Source organism: Vidua macroura, chromosome 24 (genome assembly GCF_024509145.1).
Source record: "Vidua macroura isolate BioBank_ID:100142 chromosome 24, ASM2450914v1, whole genome shotgun sequence".
NCBI lineage: Eukaryota > Metazoa > Chordata > Aves > Passeriformes > Viduidae > Vidua > Vidua macroura.
Window position 1 is genome coordinate 6,778,597 of NC_071594.1, and position 22,936 is coordinate 6,801,532.

Here is a 22,936-nt window from a genome sequence, read left to right on the forward strand (position 1 = left end):
AGAGACGTTTTCCTGGCTCAGAGAAGGATCCTCTTGTAGATGACAGCTATGCATTCTTTAGAGGTGACCACTCAGTGCTCTGATCAAACCTTCATCCACACAGGGATCGGCTTTTCCGTGTCTGGGAACACGCTGGACAGCAGGGAGGGCAAACAAAGAGTTCAGCTTCATTCTAGGTTGGGGTGCAGGGCTGGAGAAGTGAGATGTTGCTAGGAGGTACCAGCAGCAAACTGGAAAATTATTCTAGAAAAAGGAGTGGGTTCTGTGTGTGCTGAAAAGTGATTCTGGAAAAAGGAGTGGGTTCTGTGTGTGCTGAAAAGTGATTCTGGAAAAAGGAGTGGGTTCTGTGTGTGCTGAAAAGTGATTCTGGAAAAAGGAGTGGGTTCTGTGTGTGCTGTGTGGCATCTTCATGATGCCCGTGGCAGGGGCTTGGAACAGGATGATCTTTAAGGTCCCTTCCAACCCAAGCCAGTCTGACTGCTGAGGTCAAATTGTTGGGGGGGAATTTCTGTGTTTGCAGAGCTCTGGAATGAGAATCCTGTGGTGATGGAGTCCCCAAGCAGAGGGTGGAAATCCTTTTGCTCTGAGGCAGTGAATTAAAGGTTGATCCTAGTTTTTGGGTATCAAACATACTCTGCCTGTCAAGGTACAAGAGATACCACGTTGGTTTTCATGCAACTTGCGGATCACTTTACTCTGGACAACTTGAACTCATATCCATTGTTTATTAAGCAGAAGTACATGAGCAGGAGGCTGTGCTGGTGTGGCCCTGGCTTGGGAGGGTGCATACAGTGGTTGGAGAAGTGTCTAGAAATCAGATGATGTTACAAAATGGATGGCTGGCAAAAAAAATAACCTTTGGAAAAGGGGCTGATTTGAGGAGCAGAGGATGTTGTTGAAGTGAGCAGGTGCTTGGTCTCCTCCCACGCTGTAATTCTTGCTCCTAGAACACTGATTTCAAATGGTGCTAGATACAAAGTGGGAAAATCTAAGCCACCATGTGAAACCAGCTTCCAGAGGAAGACACATCTTGTGCATGGCTGCAGGCTGAGGGAGAAAATCCTTCATCTCCACCGTACCTAGAGAAAAATTCATTTATTTAATTTTATTAGATAGCAAGACAGTTACCTTGGGCTTAGCTACTTTATGGATACACTTATTTTGTGGCATCTTGTGGATGGTTGAGGCTGGTGTAGGAGAAATTGAATATGTGGTGAGGAAAACCCCCAGCCTGGCAGTGAGTGTTGTTTCCTGCCCTAGCCAGGTGGAATGCACTCAAGTTCTTCCCAGCAAGTGATGATCAAGGTTTTATTTCTTGCTAGTGCAGAGCACGATGCTGATGGGGTGAGTGTGGGAAGTTTGTGTGGTACAGGAACACTTTTTCCATTTCACTGCAGATGAAACCAGGCTATAAACCTCATTCTGTCCAAGACAGAGAGTGTTCTGGCTTTCTGTCACTCACTGATCAGAGAGTACAGGACAGATCAGGTGCTTTTTGTGACAGGGAAAGGAAATGTGAGTGTCCTGATGGAACTTCCTCTGCCAGCAGTCCCTGTGCTTTAAATAAGCAAGAACTTGCAGATTTTTGTGAGACAACTTTTAAATTCTGCAGACAGAATGAAAAAAAATTGGATTGAAAGCACTTTGAGTGTGGGTCAGAACAAAAAGGGAGTGTTCACAAATTGAGCTGTAAATGGTTCAGTGGAAGTTGTCGAGCAAGGAGAGTGTGAAAATGAGTGGCTGATGGTTCCTGGAACTGCAGCAGGGCTGAGCACTTAACCTGCAGTGTCCACAGCTCAGAGCAGAGGGAATAGAGGGGGTGTTGAGAAGCCTCTGAACTCCACACATGCATAATTCAGGAGCTATCAACCCTTGGATAAGTGTCTGACCTGTGCTGGAGTAGAGGCCAATGTGAAATGGAACAAAGCACAACTGGAGGCAGCAGCTCCACTTATTGATGCCCTGGGTTTTGGCAGCTCTGTGTATTCCTGTTGTAACCACATCCAAAAATCTGCTCCGGTGCCTCCGTCCTAATGCACGCTCCCAGGCAGAAGAGGGAGAGCTCAGAGACAAGAGCTTGTCCTTCCAAGAAAGGGGTGGAGGAAGGGGAAATAACTGGACTAGATTCCTGTGCCTGGATATTTACTGTCGTTTCTAAATCCATTATCTGGGGCAACAGGGTGCAAGACGAGTGGAAAGCAGGTTCCCTCCCCAGTGCCTGCCATGTGGCACAGTTATTTAGGAGGCACCCTCTATTCTCAGGTGAGATTTACTCCTGAAAAGCTGCACCAGGAGTTGCTGCTGAGGAGAGGCAGGTGCAGGATCACAGCATCACAGCAGCAGTTCTGAGAAACAGGCTCACAGTGAGGTTTGCTTTGGTTTTTCCTTGCCTCAGTAGTAAGCATTACAAAGAAATCTTCATTAGGGCTTTGAAAAATAGTTGGAGGAAATGTCACTTAATTTTGTGCTGCTTAAAATGGGAACTTGTGTCTAAGTGTGAGACTTAGAAGGACTGAACACCTCTGCATATCTTCCCCCCCTGCAAAGGAGACCAACCTTTCCAGAAATATCATGCAGCAGATGAAGACCAATGGCTCATTTATTATTTATAGTTTTGATAAAACCAGGTTTCACTTCAGCATAATTAAGATGCTGCTGCCCCTCCTCCAGGCTACCTGGAGTTTGTCCTGTTGCCTTCACAAGCTCCCCAGAAGGTGTCAGCCCTTCTTGGCAAGGTGCAGGTGCACATTTGGGAAGGGTACATCTGTCTGTGCTCTCCTTTCCAAGGCTCCCAGTGTGTCTGGGCAGGAGAAAGGAGCAGTTCAGGATGCTGGGAATGTGCACGTGGGCAGGAAAACAGGAGCACAGGATGGTTTGGGTTGGAAGGGACCTTAAAGCTCATCCAGTGGCACACCTGCCATGGGCAGGGACACCTTCCAGTGTCCCAGGCTGCTGCAACCTGGCCTTGGACACTCCCAGGGGTGGGGAGCCACAGCTGCTCTGGGAATTCCATCCCAGCCCCTCCCCACCCTCACAGGGAAGAAAATGAAGCAGTGCTGGTCTCAAACTTCTGCTGTGTGGAGAGCAGCAAATACTGTCACCTGTGCTTGCCTTTATCACAGTGGTCTGGACTTTCCCATAAATAATAGTAGGGAAAGTACAGTATCATTCTGTGGTTTTCCTCCTTTTCAGATGTTTTAGTGGCAGTGCTGTTCTGTAGCTTCTTTCAGAGGAACAACTCAAAGCCTTTCATGGACTTCACACTGCTTTATACATTCCATAGGAGACAAAGACAAAAAGGGAATCCCTGCCTTCCCTGTGAAAGGGAACTTCCTCTCTACCCTGAGACCTTCAGTCTGCAGGAACAAGGCAAGCCTGGATGTCACAGACCTGATTTTGCACAAGCTGCACCTTCTATAGAAAGGCAGTTCCAGGGCTTTTACAGAAAGCAAAACAGATCTCAGCGTGCATCATAATTTTTTTTTCCTCCATTTTCACATCACAGGGTGAAACTCGTGGTTCACCAGGCTCTGGTCTCCCCTGGAGAAAATAATCCCTGTTTTACATGCTGAGAATCTGAGCTTGATGCATCATCCTCCCAGTGAAGGAATGAATCAGCCCAAGGCCAGGTGCAGGACAAGGGGTGTGACAGTACAAGTGGTGACCTGTAAGGGGAATGGAAATGAGTGAACTTCTAAGGTTTCAAAAAAAGCCTCCGCGGCGTGGGGAGCCTGTAACTGCATCTGTTTGTTGTGCAGGTCTGGTGCTGCGTGGGTCAGCTGTGGACAAATGTGCTCTGACTTGCACTGGGAGCCAGTCCTCAGTGTGGAACACTTGGTGTGTCAGAGCACGGCCTGGGCTGAGGGAAGGCAGAGCAGGGGCTGCACTGCTTAGGAAAATTGACATTTGTGCCTAGAGATGGCTCTGGACAGGCCACTGCTGTTATGGGCACCAAAAGCAGGCACTTCCTTCACGAGTTTAAAGCATAAGGGAGATATTTTTTTCCTTTATTAAGACCACAATAAAAACTCCACATTACAATCCTGAATTGAACTTAGCCTATTCCTTCAGTCCTTCTCTTGCAGCCTTACAACAAACGGAGTTAAAAGCCAGACACTCTGTGTCTGAAACCCCCCAAAACCCAAGGCAGGCTGAACACTGGGACAGGATGGGGGTAAAAGCCTGTGGAGCTTTGTGTCCCTTTTGACTGTGAGCAATGGGACAGTCAGGCCTGCTTGGTTTGAGTCACTGATTTCAATTCCTGTCAAGAGGAATCTGTAAGAGCACGCTGCAGTGTCTGTTTTAGCATGGTGACCATTAGAGGTGTGCTTAGATATTAGTGCTGTAGTTCCCCAGCTTGTGATCCCCTCTGCTCATCTGAAATTGCTTTGACTTGCCTGGAGTCATCCAGTTCTCCCCCAGCTTTGCTCTCAGGAGAGTCCCTGGGCAAACCCTGAGCCTGTCTGGAGGGCACAGGAACTGCTGAACCCCTGGATCCTAATGAGGATTCCAGATTTCCCAGGGAGCAGTGAGGAGAAACTGGGCAAACTCAAGAAGAGCACTGCACTTACATGGCTAGAGGTCAGGGGAGGGCAGTAGGAAAGAAAAGTCATCAAATTTAGCCCTACACAGCCTGAGTGAGCAGCACATTGCAAAACTTACTCCTCTCAATCAAATGATCCACCTAAGCAGCTGCAACCAGAAAGGCCATTTTCTATTCCTAACTCCTGTACCTAAGCATCACTTTAGAATGTAAAGTACTGATTGCAGGGCTTGAAAGCTCTCACAGGGAGATGATTGTTGTGATTTGTACAGTCAGTTCAGGAACATGGTGTTCCCCCAACACCACCGCTCCAGCTCCTCCAGGTAATGGCAAAGGGAGCCATATTATTCTTTTGTGTCATTCTAGAGACAAAAGAATGTCCTGTGCCAGGGAGGAGCATAGGGAAACAAACCCAGCCAGATGTTCACTGAAGTATAACCTGCCTTTAAACCAGACATCTGAAAACAAGCCTTTAGTTTAACACTACCTGCAGTACAAGGACCTGGCAAAACAGCTGGAGAAAAGCACTGACCAAACACTCCTGGCTGACTCCCCCAGGCACACGAGCTGCTGGTCTGTCCCTGTTCCCAGGGTTTCCATCATTCCATCCCTGAAATATCCAAGAGCCATTGTCAGCGTTTAAGAAACATCTGAGCTGGATACCCAAATGCAACAGTGGCTGCTGTTGGACTCCTGAGTGCCGTGAGTGTTTGTGGGGGGAGCTGAAGAGATGAGCTCCACTCAGAAATAGCTCTTCCTTGGAAAGCTGGAGGGCTGAATCACAGTGTGTTGGCTCAGTTTTTAGCAGACGAGCCATCACATCTGCCTCCCTGTAGGCGAGGAGCCGTCACTGGCATCGGGATTGGCAGCCAGGTTCTGTCCCTTTGGAAACCAGGGAATAACCATGGGGAAGGCGAAGGCTCATTGGGAGCAGGGTCAGGCTGGGGGCTTGGAGGACAGGAGGACAGGAGGCTGCTTGGCCTGCACTGCTCCCCCTGTCCCTCTCTGTCCACAGAACCTGCCCCCAGGTTGAACTTTGGGCACTAAATAAGTTCTTTTGCTCAGAGGCATTAAGCACTCCTCTGCTGCCTGGGAGGCTGAGACAACCAGAGCCAGCCCTGAGCATATCCATGGCTGGTGTTGTCCTGAGACAACTGAAAACACGAGTGAGATGGGCAAATAGGAAGACCAGGGAAAAATGGGGAAACCTGGGAGGGGACAAAACAGCTCCTGAGCTGAGGTATCTGACACTGAAAGCACCTGAGAGACACCCCTGGCTTGACAGGCTCTGGGGAGCCTGCACAGTCCACCTGATAGCCACAGAAATGCAAATGTACACAGAGATTTTCTTCCTAGAACAGAGTGTGTGCCCTTAAATACGTGTCACTCCTGGTTCCAGAGGAAGTTTTGGGGGAAAAGGGGATGAGGGAACTAGTGGAAAGTTTTTGGAGCTAGCAAGAAACAAATTACAGATACGGATTTTAAAATCTTTCAGAGACACAGGATTTTTTTGGAGCTACAGTTTTGGGCTCAGTGCCCCCACTGCTGCAGTAATATTAATTTTCAAGCTTCCCCTCCAGGTTCAGGCATGGGCACAGTTGCAAGAGAAGTAGATTGGGAGTTCCTGAACCAACTGGTTGCTGACCATGAGTCAGGGGAATGACCTTGCAGCAGGCGGCTCACGGTGCCGCTCTCGGAGCCGTGCCAGGATAAACGGCACTGGCATCTCTGAGTGCTGGTGGAACCATTTTGTGACATTCCAGCTTGGCCTTTTCTACCGCTGCCTTTGCACCGAAATTGTTTGGGTGGGTGGGAATGGGATAGAGTATTCCCTTTTTTCCTCACAGCCTGGGCTTGGGATTATCTATATACAGAGATAAAGAGGACATGGACAGCTCTTGCCTACATCCTTGTCCGTTAATGTCAGCATTACAGATATTTAACCAAATTAAATCTTACTGTCCCCCCCAGCCATACCCATATTAGACTGTAAGAAAACAACATGATAAAGTTTTAAAAATCCTACGCAGCAGCACTGAATTTTCTCAATAGGTCTGGGAGAGATTTGTCAGAGGAGAGAGGGTAGAACACTTGGCATTCAGACATTTTAATGAATGTTCCCAAATAAGAAAAGAAAAACATTTGCTTGTAGACTTTAAGCTTCTCACAGCATCAGAAAGCTCCTGACACAGAGCCCAATGCTGTATTTGTATAACATGGAAATGAACAGCAGCAGCAGCAGAGCTGCAGGCTCCGAGCCTGCTCTGCGAGCAGCAAAATGGCCAGGGGTGCTGGGGCTCATCTGAATTCCTTCACCCTTTGGGGGGTCACTAGGTGGATCTGATACCCCTGACCCTTCGGGTGTGGTTCAAACTCTAACATCAGTATGAAATTAATGTTTCTAACCATATTCAAGCTTCTGCCCCCATCAGCTCCACTCCCTAAAGCACCGACAGGAACCAACAGCAAAATTCGTCTGCGTCACAGATGTAACATGACCATCGGCAAAACAAGAGCAGGAGGAGATCATGGCTGCCTCGTCCCTCACAGAGCCTTCCTTTGCTAGCAGACAAGAAGAGGTAATGCTTTTAAATTTCTGTCGTGGGCATGTGAAATCCTGCCCTTCCTTCCCCAAATCCCACGGTCCCCGAGCGGTCAGAACGCCCGAGAAAATTGCGTGTGTTTTGTCGGCGTGGTACCGAACGCTGCGTCACGATGCTGCACCAAGGCCGAGGCAGAGCAAACCCCACTCCCCAGAGCAGGGAAACCCAGATACAGGAAAATGAATCAGCTCAGACAGTGTCACACACACGAGTGTCAGAGGGAGGGCGAAATCACAGCTTTCCCCAATCCTTTTGCGGCACTGTGCAGAAAACGATCACGGAACGGTTACCCAGGTACAGCTCACGATGACAGTGCCACCCCTGTGCACACAATCACTGCTGTCCTACAGAAATATGCCATGTCCCCTTCTTAGCCTTGTTTCCTGCCAGTCCCACAGATTTACCTGCTGACAGTAACCTCAATTCCTGGGTAATGAGATTTACAGCTGGAGTTTAACATTGAAATAACTCCTCTTTTATCCGTCTCCTTACTCTCCCTGCGTTCAGGCACAGTTAAACCATCGCTGTGGCCAAAACATGGTGGCAAAAGGAATTAAACCAAATACATCCCTGCGCTGAACACACTCAGCAGCCAGTGGCACCTCCTTGAAAGCCATGAAACAGCACTAGCTTTACAAAGTCAGGGCTTTTCCACCCCACAACCGTGATGGGGAAAACGGCAAAGAGTTGCGACCAACACTCGGAAAAACAGGCTCAACCCACCCATCATCCATACAACTCAGCATCGTGCCTTAGTCCAGCTCCTGGCTGTACAGAACCCCCTCCACAGCTGCCTGGGACTGTTCTCGTGTGTGTGTGTGTGTTTATGCCTGTCTGTCTGGCTGCAGGGACCACCGTTGTCACTGCTGTTCCTGTTGTTCCCCTGCTCTGCGGATCCGGCGCTGCGGGAGGCAAGGATGCTCCGAGGGAGCCAGCTACAGCCAGCGAAGGCTCAGTGAGTCAGGAGGGGTTGTGATGACTGCAGTAAGAGGCTGAAATTCCCTATGGAATCTGGCAGGGAAGGAGGAAAGATGGAGATGGGAAGGAGGGAAAGAAAGTGGGGAGTGGCACGTACAGTCTGTTGGGTTCTTCCCTCCCCGTCCCTGCAGCGCACTGCCGTTGGAAATGGCGGCCCTGCGCAAAGGACGGCGTCGCGAAAAATCCGCAGCGCCTGCGGCCTCCGCGACCAAACCTCCGAAATTCCGTTCGGGGTGTGAATCCAGCCCTTCCCTCTCTCCCTGTCTCCCAGAGCACCCTGCAGAGGCCAGGCTGCAGCCCAGGCGATGGGGACGGCGGCCGCGCGGTGCCTGAGCCCAGCGGTTGTTGCTAAACAACCGACCCTGACGCTGGAGATGTCAGCCAGTGAGTAACAGAGATTAAACACTCCTGCTAGCACATCCTGAAACTTGGGCAAGCCTCAGAATGGTGAAAGGCTATGGAATAATGGTCCCTCTTGTATGAGAAAGCAAAGTTACCACTCCACTGCATAATCGGGAGACTTCCTCGGCCAGAAGGACCAAGCTCTAGGCTGGCTGTGTCCTCAGCACTTCCAGGCAGAGCTGCCATCTTCATTGCTGGGCGCTTTAAGAAGAGAGGTGAAAAAATAGTATAGTAAATGGTTAAGAGGGAAAGGTGTTCTCCCCTTCACTTCCTTATCCTCTCTCTGGAGCCGCTCTCTGCCCTCAGTCTCCCATTCATCCTTAACCAGTTCCCAATCCTTCCGTCCTTGCTTTCTAACGCTGTTACTCCTTTGCAAACCTTTACAGACCCATCACTGAGGGCATTCTCCATCTCTCTGTGATGTTACCGAGCCTGTGGCAAACCCACACTTGTGCAAACAAAAGCTGACTTTGGGCAAGAGTCGTTTTCATTTCTTTAACTATTCCCGCAACGTAATTTCCAGGTGCAATCCCTGCCCCAAGCAGTTTACAGTGCTGCCAACACTCCAGCACCTCACAAGGGAGAAGGAAGCAAGGAGAAAAGTCCTGAACCCCAGTACTTTCCCCTGCACCGTGGGCTGCAGCTCTGACACATCATTGTCGCGACTGGACGGCGAAACGAGACCTCCTGGGAGCACCCGTGGGTGAAGGGCTGCACCCAGCACACCCAGAAGTGACCAGCTCCTGTCCTGCCTGCTGCCCGAGGGACACCTGGCATCCCGGGATCAGAGGTGGGCACGGAGCGACCGGCGGGCAGGGAATGGTGGGCTGGGAGCTGGGAGCAGGCAGAGAAGGGCAGGGAGCAGGAGGAACAGACAGGGAAATAGGACAGGGGCATCTGCTGGTACTGGGATTAACATTCAGGTTGTAGAGGGCAGCCCAGCGCTCACACAGCCACTCACTCCGCTGACAGCCACGGGCAGGGAGCAGGCAGGGAATAGGGAATAGGAAGCAGGGTTAGGGTTAGGGCAGAGGGCAGGAGCCCGGCGCTCTCAGGGCCCCTCCTCTGACACGAGCAGGCAGTGAGCGGTGGGCAGAGGACAGCCCTGGTTGCACGGCTTGCAGGGAGCAGGCAGGGAACAGGGAGTGGGCAGTGGGCAGTGGGCAGTGGACAGCCCTGGTTACATGCCTTGCAGGGAGCAGGCAGGGAACAGGGAGTGGGCAGTGGGCAGCCCTGCTTGCATGGCCGCTCTGCTGACACCTGCGGACCAGGAGCACGGCAGTGAGCAGGTGGGGAACAGAAGCAGGGAGTGAGTGGCGGGCAGAGGGCAGAGGGCAGTGGGCAGAGGGCAGTGGGCAGTGGGCAGAGGGCAGTGGGCAGAGGGCAGTGGGCAGTGGGCTGTTCCAATCACGCAGCCGCTCTGCTGACACCCACGGGCAGGGAGCAGGCAGGGAACAGAAACAGGGAGCAGGCAGCGGGCACTGGGCAGTGTCAGAGGGCAGAGGCAGCCCTGCTCCTTGCCCACTCCGCTGGCATCTGCAGGCAGGGAACAGGAAGCAGGGCAGTGGGCAGCGGGCAGCGGGCACTGGGCAGTGTCAGAGGGCAGAGGCAGCCCTGCTCCTCGCCTGCTCCGCTGACACCCGCTGGCAGGGAATAGGGAGCAGGGCAGTGAGCAGGCAGGAGCAGGCAGGGAATAGGAAGCAGGGCAGTGAGCAGGCAGGGAATAGGAAGCAGGGCAGTGGGCAGGCAGGGAATAGGAAGCAGGGCAGCGGGCAGGCAGGGAATAGGAAGCAGGGCAGCGGGCAGTGGCAGAGGGCAGAGGCAGCCCCGCTCCCGGCCCGCTCCGCTGACACCCGCGCACGGCCAATGGGCTCGGGCGCTCCACCTGCCATCCCCGGCGCGCCCAATGGCGGCGCGGCCCCGGCGCTGCGCCCTCCCCGGCCAATGGGAGCCGGCGCTGGCTCTCGTTAATGATGCAGCAGTCCAGGGAAGACTATCACATGTGAGCTGGCCGCCTGCCAGCATGGAGACACCGAGAGAGCAAGGTAAACAACTTTCCAACGCCAAAATGATGACATTTAATCCCTAAATGCTGGCTTCCCGGCTCGACTCATCTTTAACCCCTTTCAGCTGGTGTGGAAGCGTCTGGAAGGCACCCGTCTACCTGTCCCCAGTGCTTTTAAAAACTGGACGACGTGCCCTGCAATGATCACTGCGTCACCGTTTGCCACTTTGCGAACTACGCAGTGACAAACCTCCGAGCTCCGAATCTCAGGGCGCCTGTTAACCCCTGCACCAACCCCTCGCTGACATGCCAGCCTCCAGGGACACGGGGGGGGGATAAAAAGCCCAGACAAACCGGGAAAACAGCAGTCTTTGCAAAGTTGTCATCTCTCCCCCACGACTACTACCCTCCTCTGCAGTACAGCAATGCCGGCAGGAGTGACATTAGTACAACCTGTGCCGTCGCTCCATTGAGAAAACAGCTCTGACGCAGAACAGAGCAATCCTACCCAGCCAAAATAATAATAAAGGCACTTTGGGATCCGAACTTAGGGACGCCGGGGGAAAGGGACGCCCTGCAAATAATCCAAATACGCAGCTGCAGCTCCAGCCCCATCCTGATCAAAGGGTACGTACGTGAGGGAGACGAACCGGACCGAAGAGCCGTGCCCGTGCACCATCTGCGCAGTCCTCAGCCCTCCGCTCGCTCTGGAGCGCCGCAGAAGAGAAGGTTCCAGAAATTTCCTTCCCGTTAACCCTTTCGGTGTCTGCCCACTCTCCCTCCCCGTGGGATTAAGCGCGCCGGGTCTCCAGCATCGTCAATGGGCGAAGCCTCCTACGCCAAGCGAGCCCGAGTACGAGGTGCAAATGGCAGTGGATGGTGGCAGGAGCCCAGTCCGTGGTGTTGGTGCCACTTCTCTTCCTGGAGCCCTCTCTGCCTCTCTTGCTGCCTCTCTCCCCTCTTGCTGCAGCAGGGCTGTTGCTGGTAGACCTATCGACGGAGCTTGCTCTCTCACTCTCTCGCTGAGCTCTGTGACGCAGCTCTAAATTCTCCAGCCTGCTCCTTGTGTTATAAGAGCGGAACTGCAGCTTTCCAGGGAGCCCGTGCCAGCGGTGCCAGGGCCAGGCAGACCGGAGGGAGCGTCGCTCCTGGACTCTGCACCTTTTTTTGGCAATTATTCTGTTCCTCACCTCTGTTTCTGCGCTTCCTCCCCGGCTCTCAGCCTCGCATCTCCCTCTCTGCTTCTGAGTCATACTTACCAGGTTAACTCTTTTAGGATTGGTAGTCAGCAGTACAAATCTCGAGCGATAGCAGCTGAAACCACAGCCAACTTTTTTGGTGTTTTCTGCTTTAAAAAAACCAAAGCAAATCTTGCTGGCTCTAAAAAACAAAAACATGTGCACGCACACACACGTTGCAGTAGAGAGTTGGTGCTTTCTGATTAACTGTTTCGGTGACAGGAACCACTGCTTGACTTCCTGAAATAAAATCTTTTAGGCCCACGTCCTGCAAATCCTCAGCAGGCAGATCCCCTGAAGCACAAGGCAGCTTAAGAGGAGCCGCTGCTGTGAACAAATGCAGGACTTCTGGGCAGGAGGCTACTGCTGGCCCCACAAGCCCCTGCTCTGCTGGCCACAGGACACTGATCTGAGCATGTTTAGCTGCTGGGCAGGTGCGTGGCATGAGATAAGGTGCTGAAAGTGCTGGGGAGCCATAGGATCTTCTTAATCTGAACAGCATTAATAAGTGTTATCACACACACAGATTCCAAACGCTCGGCGTAGGCAGGGGAACTAATAACTGCGCTCCTGGAGTCACCAGAATCCAATAATCCCCGACAAAGACAGTCCACAGGCAGCTCTGCGTTTCAGCACAGCAGGCATCATCCCCAGGCAAGGAGCCTTTTGCAGCTGCACGCTCTCTCCTCGCCTCTGCCCCCCAGATCCCTCGAATGACTCCGGTGCCTCCGGCCAGCCCCGGCACCCGGCAGGGGAAGCAGAGCTCTGCCAGCGCCGGGAAGTGTGGAGGAGGATCCGTGGTAGGTGCAGCTCCTGGGAGTCAGGGAAGCTGATGGAGAGGCAGCAGTGTGAGGGAGTTGATGTGCACACACAGAGCGGCGAGGAGCAGTCCATCAGGAACCACGGAATGCAGAGAGATCCCTGCTCCACTCCTCCGTCTGCCATTTTAATTCTGACTTCAGAGCCGGCTGCGAGCGTTGGGTTTTTCACTACAACCAGAGCTGAAGTAACCACGGTTTTTTCTCCTCGCAGCGTCTGAAGAGCCTGAGCTATTTTGGGATTTGTCTGTACTACACTGAAAATGACACCTGTTACGCACAGACACAAATTAGAGAAATTACAAGCGCCCGGTTCCTCTGATAGGATCCTACAAAAAATGGGGTGAGATCCCGTGGGTCAGGGCTGGGTGAGCAGCACGGGCTCTGCCGTGGGGCAAAGGGGATGACCCCGGTGAACTGAACAGACACCAGTATGAGAAATGTAAAAAGTCTGTAGTAGCTGATGCAAGGGGAAATCAAGCCTCCATGTGACCAGAAGAAGTAGTGCATGATCAACTAAATGCCACAATACATGGTTTCTTATGCAATCGAGCCCATGGGACTCCAGGCCTTACACATCCACTTTGTGGCCAAAGCTGCAGGGATTAACTCCTTCCTTAATGACTGGGAGAGAGCACAGGCTCCTGAAATGAGTCATCCCCCCAGGCAGGCCGGGGTTTGCTGAGACTGGAGCTGCCTGCGCTGCTTCCAGTCACTCCCATTCTCTCAGGAGCCCCAGCACGCAGGGCCAGGGTGGATTTTCTGTGTTCCCACTTCTCCCTGGTGGTTTGCACCACGCTGTGCAGGCAGGCAGAGGCCACCTCGAGATCCAGGGAGCTCCAGACGTGACAGATGAAACACCAGAGCGAGATGAAAGCTGGGAGCCTCAGAAAGGGGGCAGTTCACTGATGCTTTCAGCTCACACCGCTTTTGTCAGGCCTGTGGTGCGTTAGGAAGGTGAAACCAACTTTGATTTATTCCAAATGACTCTTTCTGGTTGCTTTCAGGGGAAATGCAGCGTTTATTTTACGGTTTGCTTTCCTTTGAAAATCAGCAGCCCTGGAATGTTTCTGTCTTTGCCTGGCTCTAGGTACTTGCTGGTGGCACTCAGGCTCCCAAGAAGAATTCAGAGCTGTGCTGCACTGGGGAACAATCAACTGTGTGAGAAATCTTGGGGCAGTGGAAAACTTCAGCCCTCAGAACTGAGTGGTGAGGCCTGAGAACATAAAGTGATTTTCTGACACTCTTGGGCAGGATTCGGCATTTTCTGGTTCGAACATCTTCGACATTCCACTATAAAAATCTAGGCTACTTTTCTGGTTTAACTGGAGCCCATTTCCGTGTGTTGCTACTGGTTTGGGTTGGGGTTTTTTTAGCTTTTTTTTTTCCTTCCAGACTTTAAAAGTAGGAGGGAGAGCTTTGGTTTTGTAAGAACTGTCTATGAGGGTGCAAATTCCTGGGCCAGAAAGCAGGCTTGGAAAATGGGAATAATCCATGGCTGTGGTCTGAGACAGGGGAGATCGGTGTCACTGTCAGAATGGCAGAGTAGGAACCTCTTCCAGAACTGGGAGTAACCCCATGGCTGACCACAGCTGGGCCCTGAGTGCTTACAGTGCTGATTAATAAAATTTAGAGTTTTTTTAGTGCTGAACATTCTAATAAAATTTCAGGACTTGCAACTGGGATAGTTCGGGCTGGATATTTGGGGAAAATACCATTTTTTTGAGGAGGGAGGGAGGGGATTGACCCTCCAGGCTGTCATTGACAGTTCCCTCAGCACCACAAAAGGATCAGGGAGTGATTCCTCAGCTTCCAGAGGGAGTTTGGGCTTGCACTGCTTCTTTGCCAGGCTGTACCTGAAGGTTCATCCTCAGTTCTCTGGCGTCTCCCGTGCAATTTTCTGCTGTCACGCTGCGATGACCTCAGCAGCAACAACAAATGGAGTCTGACACTCCCCAGATCTCACCCTCGTGCACATCATTATTGCTGCTGGGGGTGATAAAATAACCTGAGGGAGGCCCTTGGTGTTTTGAGTGCTGAAGGAAACCCTCGTGGTCCTGCCCGCACTTCCAGCTTCCTGCCGGGGAAGCCTTGGCTCGGGTTTCGGTTTAAATGCCATCGGCCACACCTTCCCCCAGCGCAGGAAGCACGATTGTTAAAATCAGGGCATGTTCCTGTTTAACTGAAAGGCTGAGATAAATAATCCAAAGGCCTCGTTTATGCCAAGCGAATTCCTGCCCGGGCCGGAGCAAGTCTGGGCAGCTGTAAATCTGTAACCCCTCGACCTCGCAGCCACGGAAGGGGAGCCTTGGCACATCCCTCGGGAGCGGCTGGGCACAAACGGAAGGAGCAAAGAATCGGGCAGAGGTGGACAGGGCAATGGAAAAGTTTCTTCACTTTACCAACCCAGAGGCTTTAAAAAGCTGCCTTACAATGCAGAATAGTCAGTTTTTCAAGTGCTGATGTGGGGTAGCTCTTGTTGGATTTGTCAGTGATACCTCATCCTTACAAAACAGCCTCAGTGAGGGACAGAACCACAACAAACATTCAGGTTTCATTTTTTTTCCAAAAGGTTTATTGTTTTCCAGACAAGCTTCTTTAGTGAATTCCAGAGAAATGGCAAGTGAGTCCTTTCTTTACCAGCCCAGCAGAATCACAGAATGGTTTGGGTTAGAAGGGACCTTAAAGCTCATCCAGTGCCACCCCCTGCCATGGGCAGGGACACCCTCCAGCACCCCAGGGTGTTCCAAGCCGCATCCAACCCGGCCTTGGGACACCTCCAGGGATCCAGGGGCAGCCACAGCTGCTCTGGGCACCCTGTTCCATTTGGAACACTCTGCTGCCCTCCCTGGGGTCCCAAGCAGCAGGAAGAAGAGCAGCAGGCAGATAAAGAGCAACAAACCCCTTCCCAAACAGTTTCAAAGCTGATTCCGTGCATCTGTTTGGGTGTGCACAGCTGACAGTCCCACAGAGAGCAGGGTGGGGGGTTCACAGTGCCCCTCGGGAGGTGGTTCAAGGGAATTGTGTAGCACAGCTGGTGCTGGCATCGAAAGCCGGCGCTGCCAGAGGTGTGGGATGGTTCCCGGGCACTGTCGGGGATGTGTTGGCACGGCTGTGCTGGCACTGGGGAGTCACATTTGCATGGAGCGTTTGCATTCTCGGTGCGAACCCAGCCCACGGCACAGAGCAGGCACTGAAATGGGAGCCCGCAGGTGAAAACCTGGCCCTCCCTCTGAAAAGCTGGAATTTTTCCGGTGAAGTCTTAAGAAACCCAGCGGGAAGAGCCGGGATCCTTTTCAAGGAGGTGGCACCGCATTAACATCCCAGCCCCTTCAAAGCACCGCCTAATGGCCTGTGTTGGAGTCGGGGCCGGGGTATTTGGGATCCTCAGCCCACACCAGAATTCCCGGTTGGCACAGGGACACAGCTCCCACCCCCGGGACCCCCGGCCGCCCTCGCAGCGCTGGGAGCGGCTGTGGGGGCAGCTTTCGCTGCGCTCCCGATGCAAGGAGCCAGCGGCGCGGAGACAAAAGGAATTATTTCAGCTATTAGCTGCTAAGAATAGAGGCGGCGGGGGTGCTGAGGTGCCTGACAGCGCAGCCGGAGGAGCAGGGATTGCAGGGGGAGCACGGAAATAGCCGCGCTCCAGCTCAGCACCCGCAGCTCCCGAGTGAGTCACCCCGGCCCGGGGGGCACAGCTGCGGTGGGCAGGGTCCGGACAGAGCAGGGTCCGGACCGAGCAGGGTCCGAACCGAGCAGGGTCCGAACCGAGCAGGGTCCGAGCTGAGCAGGGTCCGAACCGAGCAGGGTCCGAACCGAGCAGGGTCCGGACAGAGCAGGGTCCGGACCGAGCAGGGTCCGAACCGAGCAGGGTCCGAACCGAGCAGGGACCGAACCGAGCAGGGACCGAACTGAGCAGGGTCCGGACCGAGCAAGGTCTGAACCGAGCAGGGTCCGAACCGAGCAGGGTCCGGACAGAGCAGGGTCCGAACCGAGCAGGGATCGAACTGAGCAGCGTCTGAACTGAGCAGGGTCCGAACCGAGCAGGGTCCGGACAGAGCAGGGTCCGGACAGAGCAGGGTCTGAACCGAGCAGGGTCCGAACTGAGCAGGTCTGAACTGAGCAGGGACCGAACCGAGCAGGGTCCGAACCGAGCAGGGTCCGAACCGAGCAGGGTCCGAACTGTGCCGGGTCCGAACCGAGCGGGGTCCAGACAGAGCAGGGACCGAACTGTGCCGGGTCCGAACCGAGCGGGGTCCAGACAGAGCAGGGACCGAACTGTGCCGGGTCCGAACCGAGCGGGGTCCAGACAGAGCAGGGTCCGGACAGAGCAGGGTCTGAACCGAGCAGGGTCCGAACTGAGCAGGGTCCGGACCGAGCAGGGTCTGAACCGAGCAGGGTCCGAACCGAGCAGGGTCCGGACAGAGCAGGGTCCGGACAGAGCAGGGACCGAACTGAGCAGAACCGGCCCCGGGCTGGGTTTACGGGGCAGCTTTCGGCACCGGAGCCTGGTTTTCCCTGCGGAGCATCTTCCCAGTCGCGGGGAAAACCCCAAAGAGCCGCGCTGGCTGCCCCGCGCTCTGCTGAAGGTGCCGCTCCCCTGGGCAGCGGGTCCCGCTCTGGCACGGGGCAGGAGGATTTGGGAAAGGCAAACATTCCCGGCCGGGCAGCGGGGCCGGAGGAGCCTCTTGATGTCGGTCCAACTGTGTTCCAGGGTGTTTTCCCAAGTGCTAATCTCGAAGTTCCCTTTGCAAATACCTCATAAAAGGTTAAAGATACGCACGGCAGGTATTTACATGCGGGGTCAGTAAATGGTGAGGTGCTCAGAGATGGCTTTAACAGCTTGTCCTGCTGCTATTTAACAAAAATCCTTTTGGTATCACTGCGTGTTTTTATCCAATATAGCTTGAAAGAGGCAATTTTCCTTCTGTGCTGTTTGTGCAGCGCAGGGTACAACACATTCCTGATCTATGACGAGGTTTCCAAACTCCGTAGTAAAATGAATAATAATGATAGTAAACGTTGTATAACTTTTTTTCCTTTTTTTTTTTTTTTAAATACAGCAACCTTTGTATTACTTCAGTGCTGGATTTTCCAGTTATTGTACGCAAGGGGAAAAAAAGATTTTTAAAAAAAACAAAACAAGGAATAACAATGAATTGGAAAAAAAAAAAAAGCAAAACCCAAACGAATTCAAGGTTTGTAAGGAAAAAAAAATCAGTGCTGGGTGCCACTGCAGAGAGTCGAGCTGGACAGAATTAAACATCTCAGCTGGAGCGTGGACAGGGCAGCAGACAGCCTGCTAAAAATAGATTAATCCCAATTACAGCCACACTTCTGCTTTCCCCAGGTTCCCGGTTCCCCGTGCGCGCAGGGGGTGGTGAATGGAGAGGGGCTCGGTGCCCGGGTGGCCGCAGCGGGGCCGGGGGCACTCGGTGCCCGTCCTTGCATAACCCGGGGGCTCGGAGGGTGGCGGTGGCAGTGGCAGTGGCAGTGACAGTGGCAGTGGCAGTGGCAGTGGCAGTGGCGGTGGCAGTGGCGGTGGCAGTGGCGGTGGCGGTGGCAGTGGCAGTGGTGGTGACGGTGGCAGTGGCAGTGGCAGTGGCGGTGGCAGTGGCAGTGGCGGTGGCAGTGGCAGTGGCGGTGGGGCAGTGGCAGTGGCAGTGGCGGTGGCGGTGGCAGTGGCAGTGGCAGTGGCAGTGGCAGTGGCGGTGGCGGTGACAGTGGCGGTGGCGGTGGCGGTGGCAGTGGCAGTGGCGGTGGCAGTGGCGGTGGCGGTGGCGGTGGCGGTGGCAGTGGCAGTGGCAGTGGCAGTGGTGGTAGCAGTGGCAGTGGCAGTGACAGTGGCAGTGGCGGTGGCGGTGGCAGTGGCGGTGGCGGTGGCAGTGGCAGTGGCAGTGGCGGTGGCAGCACTGTCCCCGCCTGCCGGCCTTGGCTGCCGCTCCAGCTGCCCAGCGCGGCTTAGCTCCGCTCCCTGCTGCAAATCTGCTCTGCCGGTGACCCGAGCTCTGCCGGGCAGGGCTGCGGCTCCCGCGGCCTCTCCGCTTAAAGATCGAGCCCTCGGCACCTCCTCCCGTGCCAGGCTCTGGTTAGAGCCCGCAGGAATCCCGGCTGGTTTGATTTCCTCACGGACAAGGCTCGCGCTCCGAGCTGACTGCTTCTCGTCAGCAGCGTTGCAAAATGTTTCGTGGGAAATAAACAGATTTAAGCCTCTGTTTTCCAAACTCTGGTAAGTTTATTTGTCCCATCCTGTCTGGGAAACTCTGGAAAACAACTCTTTTCCCACCAAAGGGATGGATATTAATTACCAATTTAAATATTTAGCCAGATAATTAATCCCTTCAGCTATAACAACTGCGTTTTGTTTAATCAGAAACCAGGAGTGAATGCTCTGGGGTTTCTTTTAGTTTCTGTGGCAGAAATCAAACTTCAATATCTTGGATTTACCTGAGGAACAACTCCTGCAGGTACAGGGGGAACAGCCTGGACTTCATTTAAATGTCCAGCTGAGCCTGATGGGAAGTTTTATTCAAAAATCGAAGTCATGGTGAATGCCAGGACACAGCCCTGAGGGAGGCAGGATCGTGTCCAGGCTGGCAGGCAGCTCTGAGTGGGGATAAGGGTTTGGATGCGCTGGGGAACAACAGTATTTCTGCTTAGAACTGATCAGAAAATAATTCAATTTACACTTTTAGGGCTCAATCACCCTTTGCACTGAAATGCAGATCCAGGATTTGCCTTTTTTATTTTTTATTTTAAATTAAATGAGAAAGTCTCAGTGCAGAGCAGTTGGTACCTGTGGGCTGCTGGGCAGAAATTCCCCTGCACAGCCCTGTTTGCTTCCCCAGGAGAAGTCCCACGGAGCCAGTCTCCTGGAGCCCAGCTGATGCCAGAGCAGAGTTTCTGGCTGTCCCGCAGTCCTGGCTGTCCCTCCTGCTGTCACCTCCCAGCTGCCTGGAGCTGCACCCTGGGTACACAAAAACCTCCCGTGAAAAGTTCTGCCAACCTCGTAATGTAACAAAGCAACACTTTCCCACTGGGAAATGAACAAAACAGGGGGAAATATCTGTTTGGGCTTTCCTGAGCGGCTCGTTTAGCACTGCTGGGCCAGCAGCAGCCCGTGGCCAGCAGCATCCCTGAGCCTGTGCCCGCTGCTCCCGGGATCAGGGCGAGCCGAGCCTGGGGCCTGGCTGGGAGATCCCTGCGGGTGGGAGGGCACATCCCTGCCCGTGTGTGCGTCTGCCTGGAGCCGCTGCTCTTGCCGGCACGGCAGCGATTGGGAAATGTGCCGTGATTCATCCCGAGAGCTGCAGCCCCGCTCCCAGCCCGGCTCGGCACCCACGGGCGCTCGGGAGCCGCCAGACGCGCACGGAGCAGCTCCGGCTGCCAGGGAACGCCCAGAGCCAGAGCCTCGCTGCCACGCACATGATTTATTCTGCTCCGAAACGGGGTGGTGGGGGGGAAAAAAAAAAATCCTGAAGTGCTTTTTATTACCGAAAATTATCATATTTGGGATTATCATATTCATCAGCTTGGCTGGCGCTGGCTGGGGAGTTCTGCTGTTCCTGCTGGGATCGGTGCTGGCAGCGCTGCCTGAGCTTTCTCCCTGCCTCTTGTCTCAGCCTGGAAACTGGGATTGTAAATTATTTTGGCCGGGGATAAACTGGCCTAAATAATTTGCTTGTACAGCGCTGAGCCACAGTGGCCTCTGGGTCTCAGCTGAGCCTTCTGGAGGCTTCTAAAAATAAGGAGTTCTAAGCTATTATCTTTTAAAATACTTGGAAAAAACAGGGGGCAAGACGAGGATCCTCTCACAGATGTTTTGGCCTCAAACTGCCAAGATTTTTTTTTTTTTTTTAATGTGTTTTCTTGCTCAGTTCTCTCCATAGCCTTTCGTAAAAACAGGGCTCACAAATTTAGGACAGGTGTTTTGTACTTCCATAGCAAAACTCATTTGAAAACCACCAGTAACTTCTAAAATCCAAGCTACCAGTAATAAAATGAAAATGAATCCTAAAGCAGTGTTTTTATGCATGAGTTGATTACTCTTCCCAGCCTGGAATTATTTTGCAAACAAAACTCAATTATAGAATGAACGTTTCTATTTTTTTTTTTCCTAAGAAAAAAATGGATATTGCCATTTTTCAAGATGTTTTGGATTTTTTTTTTTTGCTTAGCTAATTCTTATTAATCTCATTAGTCCTACCACAGATTTTTTTTCCCCTTACCAAAATGTTTAGAGTGATTCCTTTGTATAACTTATAAAGTAGAAAACAAAACATTAAACATTACAAACCAAAACAGATGAAAATACTTTCAGCCTTGCTCATGTACCTGCCAATTATTTTCCTCTTAAAAAAAAACCCACATAAACCAGCTCCTTCCCAGCCTATTTAACTCCTTTAAAGGGGAAAAAAGTGCTGAGGATTCTCGTTCATCCTGCAGCAAGGGCCAGCACCTGAGGAGTGGCAAGGACTGGGTTTGAGCATCTGAGCCAGCATCTAATACTGATCCTTCCCAAAAACCCCAAAAAAATAAGAATAACGGATCATGGAATGGTTTGGGTTGGAAGGGACTTTAAATCTCCTCTTGTTCCATGGGCAGGGATGTCTTCCACTGGCCCAGGTTGCAGCCTTAAAATTTGGAGTGCCCAAATTTGGGGTGCTACCGCCCAGAATGACAAAAGATGCCAGGGCTGGGAGTGGCTCCTCCTGCCCGTTGTCACAGGAGCCATGCCATGCCCCTGCTGCCCACTGCCCCTCCTGTCTGGGGACTCTGGGGACGTTTCCAGCTCTAGTCTGGGGGCTCAGGGGGTTCTGGTGGCCTCCAGCCCCGCTCACACCGCCCCAGGTGTCCCCAAGCGGCGCGGGGTGCTGTGCTCCGTGTGCCACTGGCCCGAGGTAACCCATAGCCCAGTTTTCCACCTGTAACCATGGCAACCGGAGTTATCTCGCAGAGGTGGCTGTCACCCCCTGGGAGTAACACCCTGCTCCTCCCTGGCCCCGGGATCCTCCACCAGCACAGCCCAGCACACCCCAGCACACCCCAGTACACCCCAGCACACCCCAGTACATCCCAGCACACCCCAGCACACCCCAGCACATCCCAGTACACCCCAGCCCATCCCAGCACACCCCAGTACATCCCAGCACACCCCAGCACATCCCAGCACATCCCAGTACATCCCAGCACATCCCAGCACACCCCAGTACGCCCCCAGCCCATCCCAGTACCCCCCAGTACCCCCCCAGCACACCCCAGTACCCCCCAGCCCATTCCAGCACGCCCCAGTACACCCCAGCCCATCCCAGCACACCCCAGCACACCCCAGCACACCCCAGTACCCCCCCAGCCCATCCCAGCACACCCCAGCCCATCCCAGCACACCCCAGTACATCCCAGCACAGCCCAGCACACCCCAGTACCCCCCAGCCCATCCCAGTACCCCCAGTACCCCCCAGCACACCCCAGCACATCCCAGTACAACCTGTCACACCCCAGCACACCCCAGTACCCCCCCAGTACATCCCAGTACATCCTGTCACACCCCAGCACAGCCCAGCCCATCCCAGTACCCCCCAGTACCCCCCCCAGCACACCCGAGTACCCCCCAGCCCATCCCAGTACCCCCAGTACCCCCCAGCACATCCCAGCACACCCCAGTACCCCCCCAGCCCATCCCAGTACCCCCAGTACCCCCCAGCACACCCTGTGGGGCAGGGGCAGCTCCTGGCAGGCTGGCTTTGTGCAGCCCCAGCAGGGCAGGGCAGGGCAGGGCAGGGCTCGTTCCCGTGTTTGCCCCGTGCCAGTTCCTGCCGAGCTGTGCTGGGCAGGCAGCGTGACGGGCCAGGGTCACGCAGCACCTGGGGAGGCCAGGTAAACACAGCAGGGACGAGCTTCAGGCCGTGCCCAAACACAGTCCCTGCCCTTTTCACAGCCCAGCGTGGCCAGCGCTGAGGAATGCACCATTAAATCACATTTAAAGGTGCAAAGGCTCCATTATTCCCCCTCCCAGTGCTTTATGGAAGTGGAATCTGGCTGGGAATGCTGTGGCAGGGAGACCCAGGTAGGAAAATACTGGGAAATGCTCCACTGCAGCTTAAAGGCAAATATTTCTTTCCCAGAATACCAAGGTTATTCCTGCAGCACAGAAAACAAAAACTGACTTCTGTAAATCCCTGGAAGTGTCCAAGGCCAGGTTGGATGAGGCTTGGAGCAACCTGGGATAGTGGAAGGTGCCCCTGTCCATGGCAGGGGGTGGAACGAGGTGAGTTTTAAGGTCCCTTTGATTGCCCCCAACCCAAACCTTTCTCTAAATCCTTTTCACATACACAAGGCAGGGAAATCCA

The 22,936-nt window shown here is 53.5% G+C and overlaps 1 long non-coding RNA gene across 1 annotated transcript; it reads right to left on the reverse strand.

Annotated features, from left to right (window-relative positions):
* Positions 1–711: 711 nt before the first annotated feature.
* On the reverse strand, positions 712–12,186 carry LOC128818594 (uncharacterized). Its single transcript, XR_008440522.1, has 3 exons — positions 11,167–12,186; positions 8,622–8,727; positions 712–1,079 (listed from the first exon to the last, which is right to left on the reverse strand). It is a non-coding gene; the product is annotated as an uncharacterized LOC128818594 (long non-coding RNA).
* Between the last annotated feature and the right edge of the window lie 10,750 nt (positions 12,187–22,936).